The following is an 18,280-nucleotide window of genomic DNA, read 5'->3' on the forward strand; positions in this document are numbered from 1 at the left end:
CATAACTCCAATAGCCATGGCCGAGCAGGTACTGTTGCATCTTGTAAGACCAAGATGGATAGTTGCTTCTGTTAAGCTTTTCAGTCCGAAGTGAGCTTCCCATTCCTCTGTTTTGTCACAAACTTTTCTTGCCGGCTGCAGAGGACTTCAACCCTCGCGTTCTGGTACCATGTAAAAGAATACGTTGTGCGGAAGCGTGTGCGTAAACGAAGAGTACATAGTTCGGAAATAAGACAATAATGAGCTTGTCTCTCTACACAAAAGTAATGAGCTTTAGTGATGAAGATTTAGAACTTGGTACTTTCAACCTATGAACCTGAATGCACTGGATTTTGACAGAAGAATTTGAGAATTCATGGTCTTCCTCCGGCTACATAGGGCTTTATCCGTCCAACAGTTACCTAACTTGGAATAAACTTCGTCTTGTGAGTAATGTTTTGAATCCAAAAGCTTGAGTTCGAATCTCAATAGGACCTTGAATGCATATCATCAGAAATAAAGTTTTATACATTGGAATTTGATTCCATGAGCTTGAGTTCGAATGTACATAAATCTCGACTGGAGATCAAAAGTAATGAGCTTTAATGATGAAAATTTTAGAACTTGGTACTTTCAACCTATGAACTTGAGTGCATTGGATTTTGAAAGAAGAATTTGAGAAGTAATGGTTTCCTTCGAGCTAGATAGTGCTTTATCCTTCCAACACTTAGATAACTTGGAATAAACTTCATCTTACGATTAAAGTTTTAATCAAATCATGTTGCACATCCCTTTGAGATTCCATCCGAGACTACATTTATATATCATTAACATATTGTTATTTTAACCCAACTGGATTAGATATCTACAAAACACACAATAATGCTAGAATGCTCAACGTCTATGGAGGTTCTATAGTTTAGTGGTTAGGACATTGAACTTTGAATCCAAGAGCTTGAGTTTGAATCTCAATAGGACCTGGAATGCATATCATTAGAAATGAAGTCCTATACATTGGAATTTGACTCCAAGAGCTTGAGTTTGAATTTAGATAAAACCTCGACTGCATATTAAGAGTAATGAGCTTTAATGATGAAGACTTTAGAACTTGGTACTTTCAACCTAAGAATTTCAATGACTTGGATTTCGAAAGAAGTGTTTGACAATTAATGCTCTTCCGTTGTCCATATAACACTTTATCTGGCCAACACTTGCCTAATTTGAAATAAACTTCGTCTTGTAAGTAAAGTTTTAATCAAATCATGTTGCACATCCCTTTGAGACTACATTTATGTATCGATAACATATTCTTATTTTAAGCCAACCGTATCATGATATGTACAAGACACAAAATAATGTTGGAACAATCAACATTTATAAAGGTTCTATAGTCTAGTGGTTAGGACATTGGACTTTGAATCCAAGAGCTTGAGTTCGAATCTCAATAGGACCTTGAATGCATGTCATGAGAAATGAAGTCCTAGATATTGGAATTTGACTCCAAGAGCTTATTTTGAGTTCCAATGTATATAAAACCTCGACTGGATATCAAAAGTAAAGAGCTTGAATGATAAAAAATTTAGAACTTGGTACTTTGAACCTATAAACTTGAATGCGTTGGATTTTTAAAGAATAGTTTGAGAATTCATGGTCTTCTTCCGGCTACATAGCGTTTTATCCGTCCAACACTTACGTAACTTGGAATAAACTTCATCTTGTGAGTAAAGTTTTAATCAAATCATGTTGCACATCCCTTTGAGATTCCATCCGAGACTACATTTATATATCATTAACATATGGTGATTTTAACCCAACCGGATTATGGTATCTACAAAACACATAATAATGTTGGAATAGTTAACGTTTATGGAGGTTCTATAGTCTAGTGGTTTAGACATTGGACTTTGAAGCCAATAGCTTGAGTTCGAATCTCAATAGGAGCTTGAATGCATATCATGAGTGTTCAGAGATCACTTAGTTTAGTTATTTAGTCAACCATGTAACTTTGTAGTTACCTAGATAGAATCTAGTTAGGAGTGTTGACCATAACGACTTAAATAGGACCATGTACTTAAGTAGAATATTCTAGATCCTCCACTCCTAAGTACATTTAATATAGCTCTTACACCTTAGTACCTATATTTTCTACTTACTAATGTGCACATTTGCACATGACATGTATATATACCTCATTGTTGGTATTTTTGTATTTGATGATGATGTTGATGCTAATTTAATAGAGAGTTAATCATTCCCCATCTTGTGTTGTTCATAAGTGTATCTTCCTCTCTCTCTTCCTCTCACATATCACATAATCTTCCGTGGTTAACTTAATCAAATAATTAGGTACTAATTAACCATTTCTTAACATGGTATGAGAGCGTGTGGTTTAGAAAATCCACTAAGCCCACCCAACTTCGTGATTGTGTGTTCAAGATGCCGACGACAAAATCCGGCTATTGGCTACCGTAGTGCCGCTATGTAGCACGTGTACGTGACTGAAGGAAGGAAAGTAAAAATGGAAGACATGACAATCAACATGAACACACAAATGGGAAGCTCGCTCCCTAGTGAAAAGCTAGACCGGTGTAATTATTCATCTTGGGAGTACAAGATGAACCAATACCTTATCGGCCAAGGGTATTGGAGCTACATCAACGACGCTCAAGAAAATCAACCGGACCCAAAGAACGCCGACTACTCAACATGCGAGCAAGAGGCTAGTCGAGTCATGTACTGCTTAGCAACATGCTTAGCCACATTCGAGACGCCAAGACGCATAAGAAGTGTTGGCGAACTTAAAGAAAACTTTCACTACGAACACGACCGCCCGAAAGCTTCAACTCTGACAAGAGTTGAACAACATTCGGCAAAAAGATATGTCTGTGTTGGACTACACCGCCAAGCGCATTTGTGACTCTCTTGGCTCCACAACATAATCGTTGATGAAGACGAGATGGTTCAAGTATGCTTGGGCGGCCTCGCACAACGATTCGACTCGTTGAGGATGGCAATCTTGCTGAGGGAAAACCTTCCTTCGTTCTTCGACTTCCAATCAATGCTAATGGTCAAAGAGAACCACGTTCAAACAAAAACCAAGACATTGGAAGGAAAAATGTTCTTCTTGAATTCGGATGGTGGCCGAGGACGGGGTCACAACAGTAAAAGAAGCCAATTCGGCCCATCACACGAAGGTAATTCAAAGCTTCAGGGAAGCCATCAAGGAACCTTCGGAAGAAGGAGGAGCTTCCATGCCGAACAAAATCGGCCACGGCGAGGAGGAGTGCCGAAAAAGAAGAAGCGAGTCAGCTTCGACAAGTCGACAACTCACAAATTACGCCACCAACTCCGAATACGACGACTATGGCGGACTATTCGTAATGAGGCATAAAGCGAACTCTATGTCGGCCTCCGGCTTCGCAAGCAGCAAGAACAATTGCATCAAGAATATCATGCATGTGCCCACAATAACAAAGTATTTGGTCTCAGTCGGCTAAATCGTGGAGCAAGGCATGCAAGTCCACTTCAATAGCGAAGGTTGTTTCATCGAGAAAGATGGTCGACTCATAGCCAAGGGACGGAGAGACGGTCGAATGTTCATCCTCGATTCGAACAAGGTGAAATTGGCAATGTATGCTAAAGGTCTCAAAACCAAGACAAGCATCGAGTTGTGGCACAAACAAATCGGCCACATAAACCTCCAACGGCTTCAAGCAATGCAATCAAAGGGAGTCGTCATCGGACTTCCGACATTCTAGTCGAACTGAGTTGATCGAGTATGCAAAGCATGCCAACTCAACAAACAACATCGACTCCCATTCCCGAAGGAGAGCTATGCAAGCAAAGACCTCGACATCATACACTCGGATGTATGGGGACTGGCTCAAACGCCGATGATCGGCAACTGCCGATTCTACGTCACCTTCATTGATGACTACTCGCACTACGCGTGGATCTTCCCGATGAAGAAGAAGAGCGAAGTGTTCTCCCACTTCCAAAAGCTCAACGGCCAAGTCGAAAAAGAAACCGGTCGGCACATTTGATACCTACAATCGGATGGAGGCAAGGAGTACTTCTCCAATGAATTCACCTCCTACCTCCAAAGTGAAGGAATTCGGAGAGAATTCTCATGCCTATACACACCCCAAAAAAATGGAGTTGCCAAAAGGAAGAATCAGCAAATACTCGAGGTAGCACGCGCCATGATGCATGAGAAGCACATGTTGAATTTCTATTGGGCCGAAGCAACATCCATGGCCATCTATCTCAAGTACCAGTGCACCACTAATGAAGTGCATGAGCTAACTCCATACGAGCTCCTCGTTAGAAGGAAGTCGATCCTGTCGCACCTAAAGGTGTTCGGAAGCATTATGAATGTACACATCCCGAACAAACAACGATAGAAGCCCGACGCGACGTCAGAGGAATATATCCTTATAGGATACTCGTCCGAGAAGAAGGCCTACAAGTGCTACAACCCTTCTACCCGAGCGGTTTGGGTAAGTTGAGACGTAGTCATCGATGAGTGCGTTGTCGTGAGGATTTTCGGCCATGGTGAGAATACCAAGTGGGATGGATAAAATGGGGATGTGCAACATTGCACATGTACTTGGAAGATTTGCAAAAGAAACAAATGTAAGAAAGGAAGGGTAAACGTAAGGTGTTAAATGCACACTACGAAGATTCATAAAGTGTAAATGTGATGTGCACTTATGTGCACATGCACATGTAGACTAAAGGGAGAGTACATGAAGTACGGGTGTCGTGAGTAGTGGGCATAGTGTGTGTGTGAGGAGAGGGAGTTAAGCCTCCATCAATCTCTCCTTCTAAGATCAAGGCCAAATATTCTGTTGGGAAATCGGTCCCTCCGGATGGGATCTGGTTATGAATGAAAAGATCCAAAAACTGGATCGGATGGACCCGGTGAGAACCAGAAGTGAAGACATATTTGTAAATATGTTTTGAGTAAGCCTATTGAGGCTATATTTGTAAATAGCCCTAGGGTGGGCGAGATGATGTAGCCTAGGAATTCGATCAAGGTACAATCGAACTCACATTTATCACCTTTGGCATAAAGTCCGTGCTCGTGAAGTTTGGCAAGAACTAATCGGACTTGGCGAGTGTGCTCCTCCATGTTTGGTGAAAAAATGAGAATATCATCAAGGTAAATGACGAAAAAATGATCGAGATATTCCCGGAATATATCATTCATCATATGTTGAAAAACTATTGGGGCGTTAGTAAGATCAAAAGGTAGTACCTTGTATTCGAAATGCCCATACCGTGTTCAGAATGCAGTTTTCCATTCATCCCCCGGCTTGATGTGTACTAGATTGTATGCTCCACACAGATCAACTTTGGAGAAGATACACGCAATGCGGAGCCGATCAAGGAGTTCGGGGATCAGAGGTAGCGGATAGTAGTTGCGCACAGTGAGTTTATTGAGACCCCAGTAGTCGACACATAAGCATAGAGAGTTGTCCTTCTTCTTCACAAATAATATGGGGGGCCGGACCGACGACTTAGAAGGTTGAATAAATCATTTCCCAAGGTTCTCATCGAGATACACACGAAGGGCCTTCAACTCCGGTGCAGACAGCGCATACAGAGGACCAAAGGGTGGACACGCACCTTCTTGAAGATCAATCAAACGGTTGTAGAGCCGGTGTTCGGGCAAACGATTTGCATTACATTTCTCAAATACATCAGAGAAGTCTTTGTATTTGTCAGGAATAACGTGGAGTGTGTTAAAAACAACGCCACAAACGACCCCATCCTGGACTGAGGGTGGGGTGGCCGAGTCAGAAGTGACCTTCTCCAAAGGATGTGAAACTGAATTGACCTTCATAGTTTTGCGCGAGCATCCTGGCTCACTAAATGTGATCAAGCGATTGCACCAATCCACTATTGGATTGTGCACCTCCAACCACATTACTCCTAAGACAATCAGATGTTGAGGAGATGCGATGAGGTAAAAGGGGAGCTCCTCCTGGTGTCAGCCCACACGAAGCCCTAATGGAATCGTAATTTGAGTAATTGCTCCTGACGAGAGGACGCGCTCGTCGATGGCTTCAACAGGAATGGGTTTTGAGAGGCAAACGATGGGTACACCATGTTCTTGGGTGAATGTGATGTCGATGAAGCAATAAGATGCCCCATAATCAAGTGAAGTGACAGACTGAATGGAACCGGAATTAAAAGAAAGCCATACCTCCAATGTGAAATTGCTTGATGGTCTGATTGACACTTGTTACGGCTCTGATGTCACTCATTGAGGAATGGATGTCCGTGCTGCTTCCTAAACTAGCAAGCCTCGCAGACCTGGCCCTTCAGGCCATTGAATTTCGGCAAGCCGAAAACAATATTCTTTCTCTACATATTTTGTCTACATGGGGTGAGGGGTGTCGTCGCCAGTTTCGACGACCCCCGGTTATTCCAGCTTCCCCAATGTCAAGAACCACTCCCTGTGGTTCTTCATGTGGTTAGATGTGTCAGAATCCATGTACCACACCTCATTTGGCTCTAAGGTGTCCATCCCCATCCAGTTGGCTTTATGCTTCAATATATCTTAGGAGTATATCTCTAAGGTTTTGCAATTGGGGTTCCAAATGCTTCAGCCATTGGCAGTTTGATATATGCGATGGTTGCTACACGCCCTGATATTGCCTTTGCAGTGGGAGTGGTTAGTAGGTACATGGCAAATCCCGGCAAAAACATTGGGAAGCGGTGAAAGGTATTATGAGATACCTCAAAGGCACAAAGGACTTGGGCATTTGCTTTGGAAAGCAAAAGGCATCTGTCGTTGGTTTAACGGATGTGGACTATGCTGGTCACACATACTGTAGGAAGTCTACTTCTAGTTATGTGTTTACTTTCACGGGAGGAGCGGTCTCTTGGATCTCCAGACTATAGAAATGTGTTGCATTGTCTACTACAAAGGCAGATTATGTTGTTGCCACTGAGGCATGCAAAGAGTTTTTATGGCTTTCATATCTAGTGAGAGATCTTGGCATTACAGACTTACCTATTCTTCATTGTGACAGCCAGAGTGCTATCATGCTAGCTCGGAATCCCATCTTTCATGCAAAGACGAAGCACATAAAGGTGAAGTATCACTTCATCAGGGATGTACTTGACAATAGATCTTGGCATTACAGACTTACCTATTCTTCATTGTGACAGCCAGAGTGTTATCATGCTAGCTCAGAATCTCGTCTTTCATGCAAAGACGAAGCACATAGAGGTGAAGTATCAATTCATCATAGATGTACTTGACAGCAAGAACATTGAGCTTGTCAAAGTACATACAAATAATAATCCTACAAATCTTCTCACGAAGGGTCTCCACTTGAACGATTTGCTCATTGCACAAATGATGGGAGTTGAATAGATGTATGTAGTTCAACTTTGTACATACTTGGATTAGTTGACTTTCTTTTTCTTTTCGTTTTCTTCTCACGGCACATTGCCTTTAGGTGGGAGGTTGTTGGGAATAAAGGTCCATCATGCCTTTTATTAGTGCACAAGTGTGAACGCACTCTTGTATATATATAATATCTAAAAACCAAAAAAGAGGTACACTCATTGTACCCAAGACAACGTGCATTTCTCTCTCACTCAACAATTTATCCAAACGAAAGAGAAAGCACATGCATGTGCTAAATTTTGGGGAAATCTAAAGGGGAAACGTGTTGAGAGTTATGGTGACTTAACTCTTCACAACTTGTCTATGCATTGTAAGAATTTATATGAGTTATCTCTTGCCGGAAAGATGATGTGTTATGGTTCTCTTACACATATGCCTCCTTTCTTTACAATTGAAGATATATGCATAGGACTTAAGAAATTGGCCTCTCGAAAGGCAACCGATCTTCAATGTATAAAGGCTGAAATGCTCAAATGGACAGGAAAGGAAGCACATATATGGATAAGCGATATGTTTAATGATGCATTGCAACATGGTATGTCGTACGATTGGACTACAAATTGGATCAAACCTTTACATAAAGGTGGAGATATAAATAATGTAAACAACTATCGAACCATCATGGTTGGCTCATTAATGGCAAAACTATTTGGATGTATAATGGAATCAAAGATAAGTGTATGGGCTGAAAAAAGTGGTAAGAGAGCTTATGGACAAGCTGGCTTTCGGAAACACCATAGCACCATTGATCACCTTATCACCCTTCGAGTATTAATGGAGGAAAGTCGCCTTAGAGGTAAAGGTTTATATTGTTGCTTTGTAGACTTCAAGAAAGCTTTTGATATGGTACCTCATGAGCATCTTTGGAGGCGAATGGAAGAACTTGAGGTGCCAAGTGAATATATGCTTGCAATTTCCTGAATTTATGAGAAGGTTATATGTTGTGTGCACATGAGAGATAAACTTTCAGATTTTTTCAAAAGCACTATTGGTGTTAAGCAAGGATGCCCACTCTCACCAACACTATTTGGTCTATGCATTGATGAATTGGAAGAAATGGTTACCAAGTTTGCAAAGGAAGAATGTGTTGAATAAGTTGCCATTGGGAATGTTGTGATTATGCTTTTGCTATATGCAGATGATGTAGTGCTTTTTGCAAATACTTTAGGAGATGCACAAAAGCTTATGAAGGCATTGGAAAAAATTTGCATGCATACTAAATTAAGTGTCAATAGCTCTAAAACAAAGATTATGCTTGTGAAGAGCCAAAAAAGAGATAAACCATGCATTATGTACAACAATGAGCCACTTGAATGTGTGGAAAGCTTCAAATATCTTGGCCTTGAAGTTCCTTCAAATCATAGATGGAATGAATGTGCTACACGCCGCTTAAAGGCGGGTAAGCGAGCATACTATGCATTTGAGAACACATGCAATCTTGGAGATATTAAGTCTTGGGTCCTCAAGAAATATATTTTCGACACTTTGGTGACACCGGTTCTTCTCTATGGGGTGGAAGTATGGGGCGGTAGCATCCCTAAATCTATGTGGAAAGAGTTTGAAAATGTCCAAAAGCATTTTCTTACCAAGTTTCTACAAGTTAAGAAACAAACGCCCTACACCCTCCTCCTTGAGACGGGATCGCTTCCCATTGAGATCATGGCCATGGAAAGGGTTGTTGAATACATGCTTAAGGTTCAAAAAAGTCCCTCACATCGACTTCCTAGAATTGCATGGGAAGCAAGCAAAAAGATCCAAAAGACGCATAAAAGCAAAATTTTGTGTTCCGGTTGGATGCAAGATATAGAAAAATGGTTTAGTAGATGGGATGCGAGACACTTGCTTCATGATGCATCATTAGATTCTTCTATAAATGAGGCATTTTTGCAACGCCAATGTATCATGACATGGGACAAATGTGGAGGCTCACGCTTCACACATTATACTACACATGTTGCACCTAACTACAAAACCATATTCTTTGCGAAATGAGGAAATCGTACACATCCATACATGTTAGAGGCCATACCGTTATCTGCCATTCGAACCATTGCTTCCATGCGGCTTAGCTCACATGCATTGCGATGTGAAACAGGGCGTTGGGGCACAAGTGATGAGAGTGGTCAGCTATGCACACTTTGCCCTAAACAAGTTCACGAGTCTGAGTATCACACTTTGATACAATGCTCTGCCTTTGATCATATTCGACCATGCTTTCCACATCTCTTCGATCGAGCCCAATCTTTGCATGAATTCCTCTCACAACCACAATGTGCACTCTCGATTGCAACATTCATTAGTAAAGTTCTTGAACATCGAGAGTCACTACTCACTTTCACACGTATCACATGAAATGTAATATTTTTGGTCTCATAGGTCTTATTTGACCTCCGAAGACGATAATATAATCTATCTATCTATCTATCTATCTATCTCCCGCTCTGTTTTTGACCTAAAGGCTAGACCCATTTCAGCCCACCCTGAGCCTTCAATGTAGTGCAATCTTTGCAGCCTTTCTATGTCGGCATGACTCAATTTGGTTTTGTCCGAATCCACTTTCTTCTACTACCGCTCACTCTCTTTATTGCCTTTTTGGCCACAATACCAGCAATCTATGGCTTTCCCTTGCCGGCTTTTAGCGCCACCTTGACTCCCCCTGCTTGTGATTGGTCCACTACTATTGGCACTTCCCATGTGCCTTTGGTTTTGTCCCTATTAGTCGCATCCATTGCATTCCGGCCCATCTTATCCTCCACGGGGCCAATCCTTCTGTGTGTACAGGGTAAAAGCATGCGAGTGGAAACACTATTATAGCTAATTAGCTACTAAAATGGCCATAGCTAATTAGCTATTTGTTTAGCTAGTCTTTCTTGTGGGAAAATCAAATATTTGAAAAACTAATTTATGAAAAAACTCAAATATTTGAACTTCTGTTTTAGACATAGTGGAACTTGGGGAATATCACCATCATCTAAGGTCGACTTCAATGTCATCAATTTCCTGTTTAGCCTAAGTCTGATTTTGAACGCAGATGGAGTACTCAGAGCACGAATGCAGACGTAGCTCCCGCAACAGCAAAAAATCGACATTGCAGATTGAGAGCTACAACACAGAACCCGCTCGATCATCGTCCAGGTATGTTTCAGTTACAGAAACCCCAAACATTTGTTTTTTCTTTTTGACTATTGTCTGAACTTTGGTGCCGATTCATATTTCCCCAAAATCGAATAGGGTGAAGTCCTTGGAGTCCCATACAAGGATGTCTCGCAAATCGGGGAGTAGCAACAGGTGTGTTTATATTACTTTTTTTGTGTTTAATCCTGTCTTTAGTGATTAGGGTTTGTGATTGAAATTTCTGATTAGGGTTTGTGATTGAAATTTCTGATTAGGGTTTTTGATTATAAATTTCTGATTAGAATTTTTGAATAGGGTTTCTGGTTACAAATTTTGATTACAAATTAGAATTTCTGAATAGGGTTTTTGTTTATAAATTTCTGCGTAGGATTTCTGATTAGGGTTTGTGATTGAAATTTTTTATTAGGGTTTCTGATTGAAATTTCTGATTAGGGTTTTTGATTATAAATTTCTGATTAGAATTTCTGAATAAGGTTTCTGGTTACAAACTTCTGATTACAGATTTTGATTAGGGTTTCTGATTTCAAACTTCTGATTACAGATTTTGATTAGGTTAAGTTAAAGATTTTGCACCATTTTTGTTGTTGTTGATTGGGGTTTTTGATTCTCACATATTCTGATTTTGCACTATTTCTGATTTCTGAAATGATATTTCAGATGGCTCGTTCCTCCGTATACGAGAGTGCTAAACTTCGCAAAATTTTGCGAGACAAAGGAGGACTTCCACAACACCTATGGTCTGTCACTCGAGGGTGTTGACCCTGCTGTCCTAAGTGATAAATTGATCAGTGATATAGACCGGATGACAGTATATACAGTGCCTAGAGTCAAAGGCAAGGTCAAGCTCAAGCATGTACGAGCCGACTTGTACGATGACTGCATGAGACTGCACCAGAAAGTTCATCAGGAGATCCCAGTCAACAATGAGTTGTCAGTTTCATTTGCTAGAGCATTTGCATATGAGTACTGCAAAACAGCGAAGGAATCTAGAGACCCTGAAATGTATAGGGTAGCTTGGGCAGTCTATGGTGAGGCATCGGTAAAAAGATGCCGAAAGATGGGGACCTTGGCACAAAAAATAGACAAATTTTGGAGCATGGCAGTTGTTGATGCAACTACCGACTCCCAGCAAGACCGGGGGCATACACCACACCGACACCCAAGGAAAGCCAATGTCGATGATACAAGTGAGACATTGGTTAGCTATATGCTAAAAAATGTCCATGAAGCCTGTGAGACATTGGCATTTTTTAAGACTGATTTAGAGAAAGCCACAATGGCTTCTGCAATGGAGAGCAAAGTTACTTCTGCTGTTACAACAATTAGAAATAAGATTCAGGTAACTATTGTTTTGCCGGTATGTGATTGTGTTATAAATAACGGGTAAAATGTGCTAATCAAGCATTATCTGGAATAGGTTGCGCAACAGGAGCTTGAATTAGAGGGGCCACTGGATCCCCAGCGTAAAATAGAACTGCAAATAGAGATCCAGGTTCTTTCAATGAACCTGGACCTTCTAGGTGTAAATACTGTTGCAGATTACAATTTGGATAAGCTTCAAGTAAGTTAACGATTCCTGAGCAAAGTTGGTGTATCTTTCAACAACAAGAATAATTAATCGGTAAATTTCTCTGTTGCGTTGAAGGAACAATACATTCATCAAGAACAGGTAGTTAGCTGCCTTAAGAAGAAGCTACATTTTGTGGAGGGAATGGTAAGGACCAGACAGGATTTGGACCTGAACATTCTTGCTCCCTTACCAAATGAAGTAGAACCAGAAAATGATTTATTGACAGTTCAAGCACGTTGCATCGCTTGCGGGTTAGGTGTGGAGGACAAAACTGCGTCTTTGTTGGTTCACCTACAACCATGCAACCACACATACCATCTGCTTTGTTTTCAACATGCCTGTCGAATTGCTGCATTCTGTTTGGGAGATTGCAGTACAACTCTACCAAATGAGTGGAGAAAACAAACAGGTATACCATACTGTAGCTAATAAGCTTAGTCTTTTCTAATTAGCTATCCTACTAGCTAATTAGCTACTGGCAGCTAATGAGCTACTAGCTAATTAGCTACTGGCAGCTAATGAGCTACTAGCTAATTAGCTATCCTAGTAGCTAATTAGCTATGGTACTAGCTAATTAGCTAGTACCATAGTTGTGTAAAAAAGCTAAATAGCTATCCTACTAGCTAATTAGCCACTGGCAACTAATTAGCTATCCTAGTAACTAATTAGCTACTGCCATAGTTGTGTAAAGTAGCTAATAAGCTATCCTAGTAGCTAGTTAGCTATGGTACTAGCTAATTAGCTAGTACCATAGTTGTGTAAAAAAGCTAATTAGCTATCCTACTAGCTAATTAGCTACTGGCAACTAATTAGCTACTATGATAGCTAATTAGCTATCCTACTAGCTAATTAGCTATCATAGTAGCTAATTAGCTACTGACATAGTTGTGTAAAGTAGCTAATAAGCTATCCTAGTAGCTAGTTAGCTATGGTACTAGCTAATTAGCTAGTACCATAGTTGTGTAAAAAAGCTAATTAGCTATCCTACTAGCTAATTAGCTACTGGCAACTAATTAGCTATCCTACTAGCTAATTAGCTATCCTACTAGCTAATTAGCTATCATAGTAGCTAATTAGCTACTGACATAGTTGTGTAAAGTAGCTAATAAGCTATCCTAGTAGCTAATTAGCTACTGGCAGCTAATTAGCTATCCTAGTAGCTAATTAGCTACTGGCAGCTAATTAGCTGTCCTAGTAGCTAATAAGCTATCCTAGCTACTACATAGTTGAGAAAATAGCTAATTAGCTTTCATTGTAGCTAATTAGCTATCCTAGCTACCACCATAGTTAGTAAAGTAGCTAATTAGTTATCCTAGCTACTACCATAGTTAGTAAAGTAGCTAATTAGCTATCCTAGCTACTACCATAGTTGAGTAAAGTAGCTAATTAGCTACCATAGTAGCTAATTAGCTATCCTAGCTACTACTATAGTTGTGTAAAGTAGCTAATAAGCTATCCTACTAGCTAATTAGCTATCCTAGTAGGTAATTAGCTATGGTACTAGCTAATTAGCTAGTACTATAGTTGTGTAAAAAAGCTAATTAGGTATCCTACTAGCTAATTAGCCACTGGCAACTAATTAGCTATCCTAGTAACTAATTAGCTACTGCCATAGTTGTGTAAAGTAGCTAATAAGCTATCCTAGTAGCTAATTAGCTACTAGCAGCTAATTAGCTATCCTAGTAGCTAATTAGCTATCCTACTAGCTAATTAGCTACTACCATAGTTGAGTAAAGTACCTAATTAGCTATCCTACTAGCTAATTAGCTACTACCATAGTTGAGTAAAGTACCTAATTAGCTATCCTACTAGCTAATTAGCTACTGGCAACTAATTAGCTATCCTAGTAGCTAATTAGCTATCCTAGTAGCTAATTAGCTGCTGGCAACTAATTAGCTATCCTACTAGCGAATTAGCTATCCTAGCGAATTAGCTATCCTAGTAGCTACTGCCATAGTTGTGTAAAGTAGCTAATAAGCTATCCTACTAGCTAATTAGCTACTGGCAGCTAATTAGCTATCCTAGTAGCTAATTAGCTACTGGCAGCTAATTAGCTACTGGCAGCTAATTAGCTATCCTAGTAGCTAATTAGCTACTGGCAGCTAATTAGCTGTCCTAGTAGCTAATAAGCTATCCTAACTACTACCATAGTTGAGTAAAGTACCTAATTAGCTATCCTAACTACTACCATAGTTGAGTAAAGTACCTAATTAGCTATCATACTAGCTAATTAGCTATCGTACTAGCTAATTAGCTATCCTAGCTTCTACCATAGTTTAGTAAAGTAGCTAATTAGCTATCCTAAATAACTGTCATGTTATTGTAGAATCTTGTGGATTAAGGACGGCACATGATGTGTCTGGTGCTGATGATGCTGCAACAGATGAGGATACTACTGCCAATGTGGCTGAAAGTAAGAGTCCTGCTATCACATCTCCTTCAGATCAGCTGCACCCTATTCTTTTGGAACAGTGTACTGAATTAGGCAACGATGTGAAATGCCATGAAATAGTGGAAACAACATGTAAAACTGAGGTTCACAACAATAGTGTTTATGAACACTTGATGCAACATTTCTTCGAGTCTCAAGACCTTGATTCCACCCCACCGAGCCCAACTACTGAAAATGTCCAAACAGATCCCTCTGTACTTGAAAAGCTAGTTCAAGAAACGGCTGATGTGCAATTAGCTGCTGAGGCGATGGGAAGGTTGTTGGAGGAGGACACACTTGCGCATTGGGTCCTAGAAGCAAGGCTAAATGGGGAACCAACCAGAAAAAGGCTGAAGAAGGGGCCACGATCGGGAACAAGACCAGTTACTCGGTCAAGGGGCCCAGACGTAGTGGAGCGAAATACTGTTTAGTTGGATATGATTGTTAGCTTAGGGATTTTGCTAGGGTTTTATGAAGTTTTACTATCCTGTTGGACAAGTAAAACCTCAGATTGGTTGTTGCTTGATCCACATTATGTAATGGAACTCTATGATGTTTTTCCAAGATAATTTGAAGAGTGTTGTTCTATGACTGAAACTCTTTGATGTTCAGGATATTGTTTTGTGAGACTAGTAGTTACTTTGTGAGTGTGAATATATTGGTGTTTTCTGATGTTGCAGAGTCTAAAGGGTTTGATTCTATTGCTCGTAAGGCCAATGGCAGTGTGGATACTGTTGATGTTGCGGCATGTTTAAAGGGCCCCATCTTGAAAGTAGATGTAGCAACTGACACAAGTGATCTGGTCACACAAGTTGATCAAGCATGTAGCACGGATGACTTGGTGTTGCAGGTAGATGCAACATGTAGCACGGATGACTTGGTGTTGCAGGTAGATGCAGCATGTGATACCAGTGGACTGATATCGAGCAGAACAGTAGCTACATGCACTGAGGTAATCCAAGGATTGATAACTAAGTCGACAAAACAAGAGCACCAGAATGTGAAGCTAGGCCCAACACAGTCGACTAGGGGTTTAAAGAGGAAAAGGACACCAGTTGTGTCAGCCGAACCTGAGCTGATTGAGATTGATCGTATCCTACCAGAAAATGGTGTAACAGCGGCTCAGTTTCAGGAATGGAAACCTAAACCACTAGAAGTCGAGCGAAGAGCCTTGATCTTGGAGCTGGATAAAGTCTTGATGAGTGTGAGATATATGCAGCCAAGGAGGGACGCAAATCAGTTTCTAGAGTGGGCTGCGGAGTACTTCGATTTGTTTATTTGGAGTGAAAAACCAAAATCAGATGTGTGGAAGTGTTTGGCAAGATTCTTCCCAAAATGGCGAAGTCGTTTTAAAGGTCAATGGGCACAAGAAAATTGTGAGCAGATGGAAGCTGCAAGATTCAAGAGGCTTTCTGATTTTTGGGCTACTTGGCCTGAATATAATGCTGACAATACATTGATTTTGGATACAGAACATTTCCGACACTACTTCAATATTCGGAGATGCTGTCTCATTCTACCCGAGGAAATGCCTGAACAGTACCTGGTGCAAACAGTGAGCTGCCAACTAGGTGCATGGTTGTGGACTCCATACCGAGCTCAATATGCGGATAATATATGTAGACTCGTTCCACTGACTAGCAAGAGCTTAGCTGTTTATAGGAGATTTGTAGACATTTCCAATGGTAATTTATAAATATGTAAAGAGATGACATTATTCAATGAAGAATTTAATTACTTGTTCCCACTGTACTTATCTACTGTGTAATTTGAGGAATATGTTGCAGATTGTTGATTTCATTCTATTGATGACTATTTAGCTATTGACAGCTAATTAGCTGCATTTGTACAGCTAATTAGCTGCATTTGTACAGCTAATTAGCTGCATTTGTACAGCTAATTAGCTACTGATGACTATTTCGCTATAACTTATAACTTAAAACTTAACAAAAAAGACATGATTTTATTGAGAAAGAAGCACAGAAAGCAGACTGTATACAAGAAATTGATTCCAAACGAATTTATTGATCTGTTTTCGCGAAATACATGTTTGTTTTACAAGAGAACATGGTAAGTGCTACTTGTAGCTACAAATTCCATGGCATACTATTGTAAATACATTTGTACAGCTAATTAGCTGCATTTGTACAGCTAATTAGCTACTGATGACTATTTCGCTATAACTTATAACTTAAAACTTAACAAAAAAGACATGATTTTATTGAGAAAGAAGCACAGAAAGCAGACTGTATACAAGAAATTGATTCCAAACGAATTTATTGATCTGTTTTCGCGAAATACATGTTTGTTTTACAAGAGAACATGGTAAGTGCTACTTGTAGCTACAAATTCCATGGCATACTATTGTAAATACATTCATACACATTAGCACCAACAGTGTATAAACCGGAGCAGCTATTGTATTCTGACATTGGGACGTTGATGCATCTGACCAAATGAGAGTACATATACGCCGCTGGTTTGTCTTCTAACAGCCTGTACACATATTCGTAGTCATCTAGTTTTGCATAAAAAATGCCTTCGATGTAGAATGTCCCGGCAGATACAAAATTTCCCCATGCATCTACAATATTCTGCCTTGCACACTGTTTACTAACCGTGCACTTTAATATATAGAAATCAGCACCCTCTGAATTGCCTTCTTCAGCATTTACAGCGAAGTTATCCCCAACGTTCAGGACATCACTCAAAGTATCTCCAAGTCCCTCATATGTGAAGTCAGCATTCTGCCCTGTTTCTCCATCAACTGCTTCCTTATCATTCAGAGTGTGATACTCCCAATTCTGAATGTATGCTTTGTTTAGACAATATCTCCAATTTCCCTGCACACAATGGAAGCAAAAACAAGTCAATTCTCTAACCGCAATACAATGACCATCCAACCTGGAATAACCGCGAACAGCATGCAGAGATCGCAATTCGGGAATTCCTTGGCACTCCCAGGTCTTCTCCCTATTTACTTCATCTATCTTCACTTCCCAAAATTCACGTTTGATATCTCGAACTTGCGAGGAATAAACACCTGTGGCACTCGTCGACATATTTGTTCTTAAAAATTCAACTACATGTGATGCACAATTCATGTGCACACCATCTGTCTTTAGTTGTTCATGGGTAAGTGCCCGCTTTATAACAGCCCCTGCACCATCATGTTCACCTTTACCATGGCCAGACCCAAAAAAATTCCATCTCATCTCCAAACCTGTTATAGCAGGATACCTCCCCACAAAATAAAATGGACGTCGAGCCTTGAATTGTGACGCAGCTCCGTCAGACCAGACCCAATGTTGAGTAAGCTCCAAACGTTGAGCTAATAACCACTGCCAATGTAACTTAAAACAGTGTTGGACGAACAAGGTATCATGCTTCTTATCATCGGAAATAAAGAAATGAATTACTTTTTTAACATCACCTGAAACTCGAAAATATGTTATGTGCACAAAAATGGTTACCTGAACTGAACACCAATGCATAGATTGAATTTCATTCTGTTGCTTGAAAGTATAATTCTCTGCGAAATCTACTACTGAGACTACTACATCATTTGGGAAATCAGATATGCAAGTCTTAAACTGATGGGCCTGCCATGAATAAATGAAGTTGTGTTTAATGAACTTTCCTAGAGATACTACAAACAGAGACACCAAATCCCTTGGTTTAAGCATCTTCCGAACTAGATCCTTTCTTTTACACACCTTTCCTTCGAAATTGGTGTTCA

At 40.2% G+C, this 18,280-nt stretch overlaps 1 non-coding gene across 1 annotated transcript; it reads left to right on the forward strand.

The window, feature by feature from the left end:
• The first annotated feature begins 1,360 nt into the window (after positions 1-1,360).
• On the forward strand, positions 1,361-1,432 carry TRNAQ-UUG (transfer RNA glutamine (anticodon UUG)). Its single transcript has one exon. It is a non-coding gene; the product is annotated as a tRNA-Gln (tRNA).
• The last annotated feature ends 16,848 nt before the right edge of the window (positions 1,433-18,280 follow it).

The sequence above is a fragment of the Azolla caroliniana genome, unplaced genomic scaffold (genome assembly GCF_043228905.1).
Source record: "Azolla caroliniana isolate FFs.n. ecotype wild unplaced genomic scaffold, voAzoCaro1.0.p SCAF_15, whole genome shotgun sequence".
Classification (NCBI taxonomy): Eukaryota; Viridiplantae; Streptophyta; class Polypodiopsida; order Salviniales; family Salviniaceae; genus Azolla; species Azolla caroliniana.